The sequence below is a fragment of the Lepidochelys olivacea genome (assembly GCF_965140295.1).
Source record: "Lepidochelys olivacea isolate rLepOli2 genome assembly, chromosome: 10".
Taxonomy (NCBI): domain Eukaryota; kingdom Metazoa; phylum Chordata; order Testudines; family Cheloniidae; genus Lepidochelys; species Lepidochelys olivacea.
The window spans coordinates 85215101-85231430 of record NC_140420.1 but is presented as its reverse complement, the minus strand read 5'-3'; the positions used below and the strand labels follow the sequence as shown (position 1 = coordinate 85231430).

The window sequence follows — 16330 nt, the reverse complement described above, 5'->3', positions numbered from 1 at the left end:
CAGTCTTTGGGTTTGCACAGAATGCAACTGTGGTAGGGAAGGCCCTGGCACAGGCTGAAAAAACAGGCTAAGAGTTCTACTGATCCACTGCAGGATGGGACCGATCCATGTAGTCCTAGCTGGACTGGGCCAGGGAGCAGAGAAATCATCATATCCAGGAAGGGTTGGTGTCAACAAGTTACTGCTATTAGAGTGGGTCCTTGTAGTGAGGCGCAGGGGCCTCCCACTGAGCAAAAGGGAACCCACTACACAAACCCACTACAACCCTTAATTACTTGCAGGGAACAAACCCCCGAGTCAGTGATTAGGGGCTAAAGAAGACACCTGGGTACTCAGAGCCATTCCTATTGACAGCCCATTACTAGCCCCTGAACGACAAACTGCAGGGTCAGTTTACCCAGTGTCATCAGGGGAGCACCCCTGTCTCTACTAGAGCCTCGGGTGGGTGGGTGGGGGGGAGGGGAAATCACATACTGTATGACTTGAGTTGCAAATAAAATCTTCTCTTCCTGGGTCTGGTTTATTAACAGACTAAATTAACTTCTATTTGCATTACAAACCCCTTTCTGTTCATGCCTGTCCTCTGTCTTCCACAGCCCTCTTTCTAGGGACAGTGACTAGTCATTACTAAAGCTGCAAGTCTGTCATGGAAGTCAAGGATTCCATGACTTTCCGTGACTTCTGCAGTGGCTGGTGCTAGCTCAGGGACTGTGCAAGCCGGGCAGCCCCAGGGCCAGTAGCAGCAGTTTGGGTGTGTGGGAGGGGGCTCAGGGTTAGGGGCAGGGGTTGGGGAGTGCAGGGGGGGTGCTTACCTTGGGCTGGGGGGCCCCCCAGCTCCCACTAGCATGAACCCTCTGCAGCTCCTAGATGGCAGAGGGGTCTCCACGTCGTACACTGTCTGCAGGCCCATCCCCATAGCTCCCATTGACTGTGGTTCCCAGCCAATGGGAGCTGCGGCAGCCGGCACTTGTGGCGGGAGCAGTGGAGACCCTGCCGCCTAGGAGCTGCAGGGATGTGGAGCCAAGTAGGAAGCCCCTGCCAAACTCTCCCCCCCCCTCCCCCGGGACCGGTACCAGCAGGGGTCCCAGGCCACATGCCACAGCCCAGCTCCCCCCTCCTCCGACATCTGCTGTAGAACTGATAAATGAAATTGTTCATAAGAAAAGTTTTATGAATGAAACAACATTCATTCATAAAACGGTCACCCCAATAACTAGCTAATTGATGATTAAGATGCTTGTTAAGAGCCATAGCTGTTCAGCCAGCTGCCCTTGTAAATTTCACTTTCAATCCAATTGCTGCTTAAATCACTGAAACTTGCACTATTTCAACATTATAACTTCCGCTCACTGTTTGCCATTCATTATACTTGTCCATATTGTAACTCAAACTCCATTTTAAAATGCTCACTCCATTTTGTAAAAGCCTGCTGCAACCTTCATTTTGCAAAACCCTGATGTAATCTTATTAGTTTAGATGTACGAATGAGGTACGTATGGAGGATGGAATCAAACTCCAGCCCCAGCCCGTCCTGATGAAATAAAGTGTAAACACCAATGGCTGAAGATGCAGACAACAGCCTTGACAAAGCAAGAAGAGTCCACCCTAAAAAGAAAAAGAACAAAGGTACGACTGAAGGAACATCAAAGCCAGGTCCCAGGCTGAAAGTCATGTCTGCAATTGATGGGTGATCAATCACACCGAACCCAGAGGCGTCGTGACACAGCAAGACCTATAGACTCTGGATTCAAACTAAAGCCTACAAAAAGGATGGCTGAGATGGAAGACTTTGGAGGGTAACATTCTGCTGCCAACATCGAGCAGCATCAGTGCATGCCCGACAGAGACCCAGCCCTTCCTCCTGCCTGGCTTTCCTGGCCAGTTAGCCACCACAAGCTACGATCCCAAGCCGCGAACTCAAGCTACGTTCAGGACTGGTAACTATCCAGCAGGTGTAGAAAATATAAATTGTGTGTGTGTGTTACACACACACACAGAGAATATATAAGAAAAATTAGGTATGAGCTAGTGGTTATAGATCAAATTGTCAAATAAACGTGGCATTTTTGCCTTGTTCCCTAAAATGATACTGTGTAGTTTTGCCTGCATAACACCGTGGGGGTCCCGTCCCACCCCCCGAGCACCCGCGTCCCTCTGGCCAAGTTTTAGTCAGGGCAGGTATTTTTAGTAAAAGTCATGGACAGGTCACGGGCCCATGAATTTTTGTTTACGGCCCGTGATCTGTCCATGACTTTTACTAAAAATACTCGTGACTAAAACATAGCTGTAGTCATTACATCTCTTGGCTTCAGGGGTCCACCATAGCACCAGGCAGTCCCTGCCCCTCTCACCAGCTTCTGACCATATACGCACTCAGACTCCACACCCAGGTCCTTGCCAGCAAAAACCTAAGTGCCACTGCTGTTCCCGTTGGGTCTCACGGTGGAGACACAACCTGCTCTCCCCCAGGTCTCATTTTGAGTACACATCAGGACCTAGCTTTTATTTTTTTCCCTTCTTCTCCCTGCAGGGCTTGCTCTCTACCTACTCATGTAATTACACACATTTCCTAGGCACTACACATCAGAAAGCCTGCTCTTAAAGGAGACAACACTGTTACAGGATGAGAGGCAGAGAAGAGATGCCAGAATCAGTTACATACTCTAGTTGCAACAGCATAGCCCTTATTGTCTCCAGGTTTGTCTGGCTCCCACTGGTTCCCATTATACTGTAAACTGCAGCACTATGTATATTTAAAGACTTCATAAACTACAGCAGCGAAGCAGCAAGGCTCTTGGAAACAGCATGCAAGCCTGCACATCAGAACAAGAACGGCAAACATCTCACTGTGCAGGCACATGAAGATACCTTGTGCACACAAAGCTGGAGCCAGCCAGTCCGAAGTCAAGCATTTCTAATGGACTCTCAGAGTTTAAGGCCAGAAGGGACCATTAGATCATCAAGTCTGACTTCCTGTATATATCTCAAGCTACCCCTGCACGGAACCCAATAACTTGTGCTTGATGAAAGCATCTTCCAGAAATGTACCAGTCTTGATTTGAAGACATCAAGATTTGGAGAAACATAGAAGAGTAAGACTGGAAGGGACCTTGAGAGGTCATCTAGTCCAGTCCCCCCCATAGACAGGGCTATGTAATAACTAGACCATCCCCGACATGTGTTTGTCTAACCTGTTTTTAAAAAACCTCCAATGACAGAGATGCCACAATTTGTTCCAGTGCTTAACTACCCTGACAGTTAGGAAATTTTTCCTAATGTCCAACCTAAACCACCCTTGCTGCAATTTAAGCCCATTGCTTCTGGTCCTAGCCTCAGAGGTTAAGGAGAAAAATTGTTCTCCCTCCTCCTTGTAATAATCTTTTATGTACTTGAAAACTGTTGTCATGTCCCCTCTCAGTCTCCTCTTCTCCACAACAAACAAACCCAATTTTTTCAAGCTTCCGTCATAGGTCAGGTGTTCTATAGCTGTAATCGTTTTTGTTGCTCTTCTCTGGACTTTCTCCAATTTGTCCACATCGTTCCTGAAATGTGGTGCCCAGAACTCCAGTTGAGACCTTATCAGCACAGAGTAGATCGGAAGAATTACTTCTCATAACTTGCTTACAAGACTTCTGATAAACACATCTCAGAATTATGTTTGCTTTTTTTGCAACAGCATTACTCTGTTGACTCACATTTAGCTTGTGATCCACTATGACCCCCAGGTCCGTTTCCGCAGAACTCCTTTCTAGGCAGTCATTTCCCATTGTGTATATGTACAACTGATTGTTCCCTCCCAAGCAGAGTACTTTGCATTTGTCCTTATTGAATTTCATCCTATTTACTTCAGACCATTTCTCCAGTTTGTCCAGATCATTTTAAATTTTAATCCTATCCTCCAAAGCACTTGCAACCCATCCTAGCTTGGTATTGTCCGCAAACTTTATACATTTTAAAAAAGGCTCCAGAGGCAATCCTGGAAATTACAGGCTGGTAAACCTAACTTCATTAGGTTGAAACTATAGCAAAGAACAGAATTATCAAACATACAGATGAACACGATTTGTTGAACATGGTTTCTGTAAAGGAAAATCATGCCTCACAAATCTATTACAATTCTTTGAGGGAGTCAACAAGCATGTGGACAAGGGACATCCAGTAGATACAGTGTACTTAGATTTTCAGAAAGCCTGTGACAAAGTCCCTCACCAAAGGCTGTTAAGCGTAGTAAGCAGTCGTGGGATAAGAGGGAAGGTCCTCTCATGGATCAGTAAGTGGTTAAAAGACAGGAAACAAAGGGTAGGAATAAATAGTCAGTTTTCAGAACGGATCTCCTAGGGATCTGCACTGCGGCCAGTGCTGTTCAACATATTCATAAATGATCTGGAAAAAGGGGTAAATAGTGAGGTGGCAAAATTTGCCAATACAATACTACTCAAGATCGTTAAATCCAAAGCAAACTATGAAGAGCTACAAAGGGATCTCACAAAACTTGATTAGTGGGCAACAAAATGGCAGATGAAATTCAATGTTGATAAATGAAAAGTAATGCACACTTGAAAACATAATCCCAACTATATCTATAAAATGATGGGGTCATAATTAGCTGTTACCACTCGAGAGAGATCTTGGAGTCATTGTGGATAGTTCTCTGAAAACATCCACTCAATGTGCAGCAGCAATCAAAAAAGCTAAACAGAACGTTGGGAATCATTAACAAAAGGATAGATAATAAGACAGAAAATATAATGTTGCCTCTATATAAATCCATGGTACGCCCACATCTTGAATACAGTATGCAGACTTGTCGTACCATCTCAAAAAAGATATATTGGAATTTGAAAAGATACAGAAAAGGGCAACAAAAAATGATTAGGGGTATGGAACAGCTTCCATATGAGGAGAGATTAATAACACGGACTTTTCATCTTGGAAAAGAGACGACTACAGGGGGGGATTATGATTGAGGTTTATAAAAGCACGACTTGTGTGGAGAAAGTAAATAAGGAAGCGTTATTTACCCCTTCATAAAACACAAGAACTAAGGGTCACCAAATGAAATTAATAGGCAGCAGGTTTAAAAAACAAACAAGACAGTTACTCACCCTTTTTGTAACTGTTGTTCTTCAAGATGTGTTACTCATATCTATTCCAGTTAGGTGTGTGCATGCTCCGCGTGCACGGCTGTCGGAAGCTTTTCCCTAGCAGCTACCCCGGCTGTGGAGCCCCCTGGAATGGCACAGATATGGCGCTCTATATACGACCTGACCCCCACTTCAGTTCCTTCTTGCCAGCAGGTGGGGGGTGGGGGGATGGAATACGTATGAGGGATGAGCAACACATCTCGAAAAATTATTACAAAAAGGGTGAGTAACCATTTTTTCTTCAGGTTTCAGAGTAACAGCCATGTTAGTCTGTATTCGCAAAAAGAAAAGGAGTACTTGTGGCACCTTAGAGACTAACCAATTTATTTGAGCATGAGCTTTCGTGAGCTACAGCTCACTTCATCGGATGAAGTGAGCTGTAGCTCACGAAAGCTCATGCTCAAATAAGTGAGCTGTAGCTCACGAAAGCTCATGCTCAAATAAATTGGTTAGTCTCTAAGGTGCCACAAGTACTCCTTTTTTCTTCGAGTGCTTGCGCGTATCTATTCCAGTTAGGTGACTTCCAAGCCTTACCTCGGAGGTGGGGTCGGAGTCAAGATATAGCTGACCGAAGTACCGCTCTGCCGAATGCCGCATCATCCCAAGATTTATGGATGATGACGTAGTGCAACGTGAAGGTATGCACTGAAGACCACGTGGCAGCCCTGCAGATTTCCTGGAGAGGTACATGGGCCAGGAAGGCTGTCGAGGAGGCCTGCGCCCTTGTGGTGTGAGCTGTGATGGCAGGCGAAGGAACCTTCGCCAAGTTATAACAAGGGTGTATACATGCCGTGATCCAGGAGGAGATCCACTGGGAAGAGACTGGCAAACCTTTCATCTGCTCTGCTAAGGCAACGAACAACTGGGTTGTCTTGTGGAACGGCTGTGTGTGGTCAATATAGAAAGCAAGCGCCCTCCTGACATCCAGTGAATGCAGCTGCTGTTCGCGGGGACTGTTGTGTGGTTTTGGGTAGAAAACCGGGAGGAAGATGTCCTGGCTAACATGGAAGCGGGACACCACTTTGGGAAGGAAGGCCAGATGAGGCCTAAGTTGCACCTTGTCCTTATGAAAGATAGTGTACAGAGGCTCAGATGTAAGAGCCCGCAGTTCAGACACGTGTCATGCCGAGGTGATAGCCACCAGAAAAGCAACCTTGCAAGAGAGGTAGAGAAGTTAACAAGAAGCTAGAGGCTCGAAGGGAGGGCCCATGAGGCAGGAGAGGACTAGGCTGAGGTTCCAGGCCAGAATAGGGGACTTCATCGGGGCATGTATCTTTTCCAGACCTTTCAGGAAACGACCCATGATGGGTGTGCGAACGCCGAGCACCCAGAAACATCCGGGTGGAACGCTGAGATGGCCACGGGGGATGGACCTTGAGGGAACCAAATGCCAGATGCTGGTCCTTCAGGTAAAGAAGATAATCTAGGATACAAGGGATGGGAACCTGGAGTGGAAGCGCCTGCCTTTGGGCACACCAGCTGGAGAACCTCTTTCATTTCACCCTGTATGTGGCTCTAGTAGACGGCTTGTGGCTCTCCAGAAGCACCTGTCTCACCGGGTCTGAGCAGGCGAGCTCTGCCTGGTTCAGCCACAGATCCTCCAGGCCACGAGGTGGAGCAACTGAAGGTCCGGGTGAAGGAAATGACCGTGTTTCTGTGAGATGAGGTTGGGAGTGAGAGGTAGCCATACCAGTGACCGGACCGAAAGGTCAATGAGGGTGGGGTACCAGCACTGGCGAGGCCAAGCTGGGGCTAACAGTATGACTTCCGCTTTCACAGAATATCAGGGCTGGAAGGGACCTCAGGAGGCCATCTAGTCCAACCCCCTGCTCAAAGCAGGACCGATCCCCAATTAAGTCATCCCAGCCAGGGCTTTGTCAAGCCTGACCTTAAAAACTTCTAAGCAAGGAGATTCCACCACCTCCCTAGGTAACACATTCTAGTGTTTCACCACCCTCCTAGTGAAAAAGTTTTTCCTAATATCCAATCTAAACCTCCCCCACTGCAACTTGAGACCATTACTCCTTGTTCTGTCTTCTGCTACCACTGAGAACAGTCTAGAACCATCCTCTCTGGAACCACCTCTCAGGTAGTTAAAAGCAGCTATCAAATCCCCCCTCATTCTTCTCTTCTGCAGATTAAACATCCCCAGTTCCCTGCGGACCTTGAGAAGCACCTTGTGGATAAGCGGGAATGGCGGGAAGGCGTATAGCAGTTGACCAGACCATGGAATCATGAACACATCTGCAATCGAGCCTGGGCTGTGGCCCCTGAAGGAGCAGAAGGCTGGGCACTTCCTGTTGGCTCCCATGGCGAACAGGTCGATTTGGGGAAACCCCCAGCTGCGGAAGATGGAGTGGATGATGTCTGGACAAATCAGCCACTCGTGTGAGGAAACGTCTGCTCAAGCTGTCTGCCAGCATGTTCTGAACGCCCAGCAGGTATGAAGCCTGGAGAGGGATGAAGTGGGCTAGACAAAAATCCCCACAGTAGGAGGGCTTCCTGACAGAGAAGAGACCATCAGGCTCCGCCTTGTCTGTTTATATAAAACATGGCCGTGGTATTGTCCCCATCAGTACCACTATGCAGTGGCCCTGCAAGCAGGACAGAAATGCTTGGCAGGTGAGGCAGACTGCCCTGAGTTCTTTAACGTTGATATGCAGAGCCAGTTCCTCTACCTGCCACAAGCCCCGAGTTGTCAGGCTCCCGAGATGCGCTCCCCAGCCCAGCGTGGACGCATCCCTTACCAGAGTCAAAGTGGGCTGGGGAGGGTGGAAAGGAACCCCAGCATCTACCATGAGGGGGATCTAGCCACCAATGGAGGGAATCGAGGGTGTGCCTCAGGATGGTCAGCACCATGTCCAGACTTCAGGGCCACCCGTTGGAGGAGTTCCTACAGGGCCCTGTAGTCCATGGGTGGTGGTCCAGATGTGGAAGTACCTGTCACCGCCTTGTCAGGGGACGATGAGGAATAAGCCAATGGCAGGACCAATTCCATGACAGCCTCTTGATCCTCCAGAACCGGGTCCTCCTGAATGCTGGGTGTAGCATCCACCAGGGGAATGTGGGGTTGGATCCGGGTCCTGTGGTGGGCAGCTGAGGGTTGCCTCAGGGAGGCGAGACCCTGAACGGAACGATGGAGGGACGCCAGGAGGGGCACCTTGGGCCTGATGGTACACCCAAGGGGTCCAAAATTGCCACTGGGACTGCCAGTAGGCGCCAAAGCATCCTGCCTTAGGCTCCCCGGCCCTGATCTGTGCACTTCTGATGCCCCCAATGCCCTGCCTGATCTGAGGGAGGGTGATCTCGAGTGTGACGGCCAAGGGGGAGCGGTGCTACACTGCACCAGGGAGGCTCTCTCCTCCAACAGATGGGATGGGTGCCAAGAAGGGTAGCAAGGTCCGGATGGTGACAGGTGGCGCTGCACAGGGAACGACAGTGGGATGTGGAGCACTGCTGGGAGGTTGAGCAGCGCCACAACTAGGAGCTTCGCCTTGGTGCGGGACGGTGCCGCGATGTAGAGCGATGTGGAGATCAAGGCCGGTGCTGAAGTGGGGAGCGGTGCCAGGAGCGGGAGGTGTGCTGCAAGCAGGACTGGTGCCGTGCTGGGGAGCGGTGCCACAAGGTGGAGCGGCACTGGGATGGCGTGTGGTGCCGTTGCATAGAGTGGTGCCAGTTCATCGAGCGATGTCTGGAAAGCGCAGGCTGAGGTTGGTGTTGTGAGCGGTGCCATGAGGTCACAGATCAGGACCTGGACCTCGAGCAGGACCACAACCTGTTCACCGACAACCACCTTGAGCAGGAGCAGCTATGAGGGTCAGGACTGCAAGACCAGTGCCGCGAGTCGGACCAGTGCTGCGAGTCGGACCAGCATGGGGTATAGGTGCGATGCTGGGACTCAGAGCAGTGCCAAGATCCTGATCGGGGAGCAGACACCACTCAAGGTAGTGGAGGTCTCGAAGTTGGAGACTCGGGTGCTGTCATCTCAATGAGCCCCCTAGTGGCTTTGAAGGTGTCTGGCATGGAAGGCATCATGACCTCCCCCACCTGCAGCTGCGGTGAGTCCAAGAGCACAGGGCTTCCTGGGGAGACCAGGGCCTGTGGGGGTTGAGCCCGGCCCAAGGGTCTGTTGGCCATAGGCCCATGTCCCGCACTGTCCCCTGCCTGGGGTGCAGTGTCTGTGACAGGCCGCTGCGGAGACTTGCCCTGTTTCTTATGGGCACCTGGTGAATGAGAGCGGTGCTGGGGTGAACCCTTTTGGGGCCCAGGAGACCACTGGCCCCTGGGTAGGCATGCAGAGTCCTTTTTTGGTACCATGGATGGCACCACCAGAGGAGCACTCTGCACCAAGGTGCTCGGGGCCGGGTCCTGCTGCAGACGGAGGGCTGACTCCATAGGAGTTGTTTTAAATCAAATGTCCCTCTCTTTCCTAGTGCGAGGCTTGAAGGCCTTGCAGATCTTGCACTTGTCTGACTGATGGGCTTCTCCCAGACGCTGGAGGCAGGAGTCGTGGGGGTCACCCGTGGGCATAGACTTGAAGCAGCAGCTACAGGGTTTGAAGCCCTGGGATGGCATGCCCTGGAGCCCTGCGGATGCATTGGAGGGGAATTCCCCCCAACCACTAACGACTACAATTAAAAACTAAGAGAAGGATTAACTAACAATGGGTAACTATACACGAAGATAAGCAGAAGAGCTAGGGATTAGTGGGACACTTGTGAGCAAGGGACCACCCTGTTCCAACAACTGTCACTGGTGGTAAGGAGGAACTGAAGGGGGGAGGGAGTCAGGCCAGCAGGATCGTATATAGAGCACCACATCGGCACCATTGCAGAGGGCTCCACAGCCGGCCTGACGGGTAGCTGCTAGAGAAAAGGTTTCCAACAGCCATGCATATACACACACACCCCTCTATCTACCTACCTGGAATTGATATGAGCATGCACTGGAAGAAGAAAGGAAGGAAGTATTTCTTCTCACAATGCAGTCAACCTGTGGAACTCTTTGCCAGGAGAAGACTCTCTGCCATTGTGAAGACCAAGACTATAACAGCGTTCAAAAGAACAACTAGATAAGTTCATGGAGGGTAAATCCATCCATAGCTATTAGCCAGAATGGGCAGGGATGCAAAACCATGCTCAGAAGTGTGCCCTAGCCTCTGCTGCCATTAGTTGGGAATGGGCGACAGGGGATGGATCACTTGATGATTACGTGTTCTGTTCATTCCCTCTGAAGTACCTGGCTTTGGCTGCTGTTGGAAGACAGGACACTGGGCTAGATGGACCTTTGGTCTGACCCAGTATGGCCATTTTTATGTTATGTTAAGCGTATTCTCTATGCCATTTTCTAAATCACTGATGAAGAGATTGAACAGCAACAGAGCAGGACCAATCCCTGCTGGACCCCACTCAATATGTCCTTCAAGTTTATCAGTGGTTCACAGTCAATTACCCTCTGGGAACAATTTTCCCACCAGTTATGCACCCACCTTATCCACTACTTCCCCCTTGACACTTTGTTTCAATGGTTAATCACCCTTACTACTAAACAAAAATTGTCTGATTTCTCATTTGAATTTGTCTGGCTTTAGCTTCCAGACACTGGTTCTTGTTCTGCTTTTCTTGGTTACATTAAAGAACCCTGTAGATCAAGTCATCACTCAGTCTTCTTCTTGATAAGCTAAACAGAATGAGCTCCTTAAGTCTCTCACTGTAAGCCATTTTCTCCATCCATCAAATCATTTTTGTGGCTCTCTTCTACACGTCCACCAATTTTTCCATTATTTTTTAAATTGTGGACACCGGAACTAAATGCAGTGTTCCAGTATCAGTCTCATCAAGTCTATATACAAATGTAAAAATCACCTTCCTGCTCCTACTTCCCTCTTTATACACCAAAGAATCACATTAGAATCACAGGTTTCAGAGTAGCAGCCGTGTTAGTCTGTATCCGCAAAAAGAAAAGGAGTCCTTGTGGCACCTTAGAGACTAACCAATTTATTTGAGCATAAGCTTTCATGAGCCACAGCTCACTTCATTGGATGCATCCGATGAAGTGAGCTGTGGCTCATGAAAGCTTATGCTCAAATAAATTTGTTAGTCTCTAAGGTGCCACAAGGACTCCTTTTATTAGAATCATAGATCAGGGTTGGAAGAGACATCAGGAGGTCATCTAGTCCAATCCCCTGCTCAAAAGCAGGACCGATCCTCAACTAAATCATCCCTGCCAGGGCTTTGTCAAGACAGGCCTTAAAAACCTCTAAGGATGGAGATTCCACCACCTCCCTAGGTAACCCATTCCAGTGCTTCATCACCCTCCTAGTGAAATAGTGTTTCCTAATATCCAACTGTAACGATGCTAGCTTTGGTGGGACCTAACTGAGGGTACCAATTCAGGACAAATTGCTGAGAGCAGGGCAGTTACAGCCCAAGGCTGGGGTTCCTTTGCACACCAAGGCAAACCAAACCAGCCAGAGAGAGAGGACTTTGGTTTTACCCCACTGGCTAACCATAAGTCATACAAGCAATTACCTTACACACTCCAGTTCCTCTGTATCACCACCAGTACCACTTGTTATGTGGATGAATGGTTATGAAAACCAATACCCCAGTAAAAGAAAAAAAGGTTCTCTTGATCCTAAAAGACTAAGCCCCAGACCAATATACAAGTTAGATCTTACCCACATATCATCCTGTTGCCAATCCTTTAGAATCTAAAATCTAAAGGTTTATTCATAAAAAGAAAGAAATATAGTTGAGAGCTATAATTGGTTAAATGAAATCAACTACATACAGTCATGGCAAAGTTCTTGGTTCAGGCTTGTAGCAGTGATGGAATAAGCTGCAGATTCAAATCAAGTCTCTGGAGAACATCCCCAGCTGGGGTGGGTCCTTCAGTCCTTTGCTATAAACTGAAGCGCTGAACAAAGTTCCTCCAGAGGCAAGAAACAGGTTTGAAGACAAAATTGAGGTGATGCCACAGCCTTTTATATCCTCTGCCCTGTGTACGATCACAGCAGCAAGATGGAGCCTGGAGTCACGTGGGCAAGCCACATGTCCATGCATGACTCTGTTCTTTAAAGGCAGAGGCCATTGTTTACATGTTAGTTTGAACCTTCCCAGGAAAGCTCAGATGTGGATTGGCGTCTCCCAAAGTTCACTGTCAGTTAAGTGTTCCTTGATTGGGCACTTACTAAGAACAGTCCCTTCTCAAGAAACTGACCTTCACTGAGGCTACTTAGAATCAAAACTCATTGATATACAAGTACGTAGCCAATATTCATAACTTCAACTACAAACATTATACACCCATACAGATAGCATAATCATAATCAGCCAATTATAACCTTTCCATAGACACCTTACACGACAACCTTTGTACAATATTTGCTGCAAATATATAACAGTGGTTGCAACAATTATCTATACAGTCACTGGTTATGTCAGTAACGTCACACCCCCAATGCAAAATTGATGCAGGAAGGGATGACAAACATCACCGACTGCATCCCAAGAGCTCCCCATTCTTGGTTCTGTCTCACTACAGCTAGTATTGGGGTATAACAGAAATGGCTTATCAAAACCATGTTCAATAGCATGATTGAATCTTTTTATAAACTCAAGGTAAAACTTGAGTAGACTAATACTGGATTGGATCTGCTCTTGCAGCATGGTTTCTGTATGTCTATGTGATCTTGCCAAGAGCTACAGAACGTAACTACTTTATCTACACAAACTCTGGAAAATGTTTGGAACCCAATCAATATGGAGTCAATGTAGATATTAAATGTTGTTCATAGTACAGGAATCTTGGCATTTAGCCGTGAAAGCAATATGGTGGCGTGCCTCAGTTTCCCTTTTCATACAGCACATTAGGTTTGGAATGTCTTTTCTCCTGTGAAAAGTTCCAAGACTGTTTACAGGCACTAAACATCAGCATTACAAGGCCTTTTAACATGTGTTTTTATGTATCTTTTAACATGTTCATAGAATCATAGAATCATAGAATCATAGAATATCAGGGTTGGAAGGGACCCCAGAAGGTCATCTAGTCCAACCCCCTGCTCAAAGCAGGACCAATTCCCAGTTAAATCATCCCAGCCAGGGCTTTGTCAAGCCTGACCTTAAAAACCTCTAAGGAAGGAGATTCTACCACCTCCCTAGGTAACGCATTCCAGTGTTTCACCACCCTCTTAGTGAAAAAGTTTTTCCTAATATCCAATCTAAACCTCCCCCACTGCAACTTTAGACCATTACTCCTCGTTCTGTCATCTGCTACCATTGAGAACAGTCTAGAGCCATCCTCTTTGGAACCCCCTTTCAGGTAGTTGAAAGCAGCTATCAAATCCCCCCTCATTCTTCTCTTCTGCAGGCTAAACAATCCCAGCTCCCTCAGCCTCTCCTCATAACTCATGTGTTCCAGTCCCCTAATCATTTTTGTTGCCCTTCGCTGGACTCTCTCCAATTTATCCACATCCTTCTTGAAGTGTGGGGCCCAAAACTGGACACAGTACTCCAGATGAGGCCTCACCAATGTCGAATAGAGGGGAACGATCACGTCCCTCGATCTGCTCGCTATGCCCCTACTTATACATCCCAAAATGCCATTGGCCTTCTTGGCAACAAGGGCACACTGCTGACTCATATCCAGCTTCTCGTCCACTGTCACCCCTAGGTCCTTTTCTGCAGAACTGCTGCCTAGCCATTCGGTCCCTAGTCTGTAGCTGTGCATTGGGTTCTTCCGTCCTAAGTGCAGGACCCTGCACTTATCCTTATTGAACCTCATCAGATTCCTTTTGGCCCAATCTTCCAATTGGTCTAGGTCCTTCTGTATCCTATCCCTCCCCTCCAGCGTATCTACCACTCCTCCCAGTTTAGTATCATCCGCAAATTTGCTGAGAGTGCAATCCACACCATCCTCCAGATCATTTATGAAGATATTGAATAAAACCGGCCCCAGGACCGACCCTTGGGGCACTCCACTTGATACCGGCTGCCAACTAGACATGGAGCCATTGATCACTACCCGTTGAGCCCGACAATTTAGCCAGCTTTCTACCCACCTTATAGTGCATTCATCCAGCCCATACTTCCTTAACTTGCTGACAAGAATACTATGGGAGACCGTGTCAAAAGCTTTGCTAAAGTCAAGAAACAATACATCCACTGCTTTCCCTTCATCCACAGAACCAGTAATCTCATCATAAAAGGCGATTAGATTAGTCAGGCATGACCTTCCCTTGGTGAATCCATGCTGGCTGTTCCTGATCACTTTCCTCTCATGCAAGTGCTTCAGGATTGATTCTTTGAGGACCTGCTCCATGATTTTTCCAGGGAAAAATGTTCAAGGGATCTTCCAAAAGATTAGGCACACTGTACATTCTTACAGTTCTTGGTAACAGCAATACATTAGTTACAAAATTTACCATTAGCAATAGCAACAAATCCATTGCAAGTGTCCATTTACAATCATTTTTGTCATGACACACCTTTGGCTCAATACCATTGGTGTTTTGGCATTTTAGGGTTAATCTGTGGCTTCCTTTGCCAAATTAAGTTTTCTTTTTTCTCCTTGTCCTGTAGGATCAAACCCTGATTTCTCTTGCTTAACAGAATTTACTGGCTGATTGGGTGTGCTTTTTGTGCTAACAGCTATTAGCAAGTATCAGAGGGGTAACCATGTTAGTCTGGATCTGTAAAAGCGGCAAAGAGTCCTGTGGCACCTTATAGACTTAGGCCTGGTCTACACTGGGGGGGGTGGGGTGGAATCAATCTAAGATACGCAACTTCAGCTACGAGAATAGCGTAGCGGCCGCTCCCCCATCAACTCCGCTTCTGCCTCTCGCTGTGGAGGAGTTCCAGAGTCAACGGCAGAGCGAACGGGGATCGATTTATCACGTCTACACTAGATGCGATAATCGATCCCCGACAGATTGATCACTACCCGCCAATCCCGCGGGTAGTGTAGACATGGCCTAACAGACGTATTGGAGCATAAGCTTTCGTGGGTTTAGTCTATAAAGGTGCCACAGGACTCTTTGCAGCTATTAGCAGTCTTTCCTCTTCCAGTCAGTCAGGTAATCTGCATCAACACAAACACTAGCTTTTAAATTCTCAGCTGCTACCAATTTCAAGGCTGGACTTTGTCTTAAAGAGATACCACACAAATCCAAAGAGTTTGAGAGAGAGAGAGAGTTTGCTTGCTTTCCCCTGCATCCTTAAGCATTCAGCCAGAAAAACTGTTCTGCTCTGAAACACCAGTAACCAAGTCTGTCCTTAGACCCTGAAGCACAGACTGCTCACTTAAAGAATTAGCATGGAGACATTCCTGTTCCAACACCTTTGTCTTTCCAACAACCTGGCCAAACACAGCCACTTGGTCATAGGGCTGTTTAAATTCCTTAACAGCTTTTACTCCATCTGAGACCTTCTTAAAGCTATCCACACGGGATCTTTCAAAAGGAAAGTCAGTAGATCCATTCACAACAGAAAATTTCTAGCAGTTAGGAACTGAAACTTCCTTGATCAACTTACTTTTACACCCTTCAGCTACAGCAAACTGCTTGCACAGATATCAGATAACCTTTCAATAGACACCTTACACAACAACCTTTGTACAATATTTGCTGCAAATATATAACAGTGCTTGCAACAATGATCTATACGGTCACAGGTTATGTCAGTAATGTCACACCAACCTAAACCTCCCCCACTGCAACTTGAGACCATTGCTACTTTTCTGTCATCTACCACCACTGAGAACAGCCGAGCTCCATCCTCTTCGGAACCCCCCTTCAGGTAGTTGAAGGCTGCTATCAAATCCCCCCTCACTCTTCTCTTCTGCAGACTAAACAAGCCCAGTTCCCTCAACGTCTCCTTGTAATTCACGTGCACCAGCCCCCTGATCATTTTCATTGCCCTCCGCTGGACTCTCTCCAATTTGTCCACATCCTTTCTGTAGTGGGGAGCCCAAAATTGGATGCAATACTGCAGATGTGACCTCACCAGTGCCGAATAGAGGGGAATAATCACTTCCCTCGATCTGCTAGCAATGCTCTTACTAATGCAGCCCAATATGCCGTTAGCCTTCTTGGCAACAAGGGCACACTGTTGACTTGTATCCAGCTTCTCATCCACTGTAACCCCTAGGTCCTTTTCTGCAGAACTGCTGCTTAGCCAGTTGGTCTC

General features: G+C 47.6%; 1 protein-coding gene across 2 annotated transcripts in view; it reads right to left on the bottom strand.

Moving 5' to 3' along the window:
- Positions 1-16330, bottom strand: part of PPIP5K1 (diphosphoinositol pentakisphosphate kinase 1) — a 145716-nt gene that overhangs the window by 100684 nt on the left and 28702 nt on the right. The window lies entirely within an intron of this gene.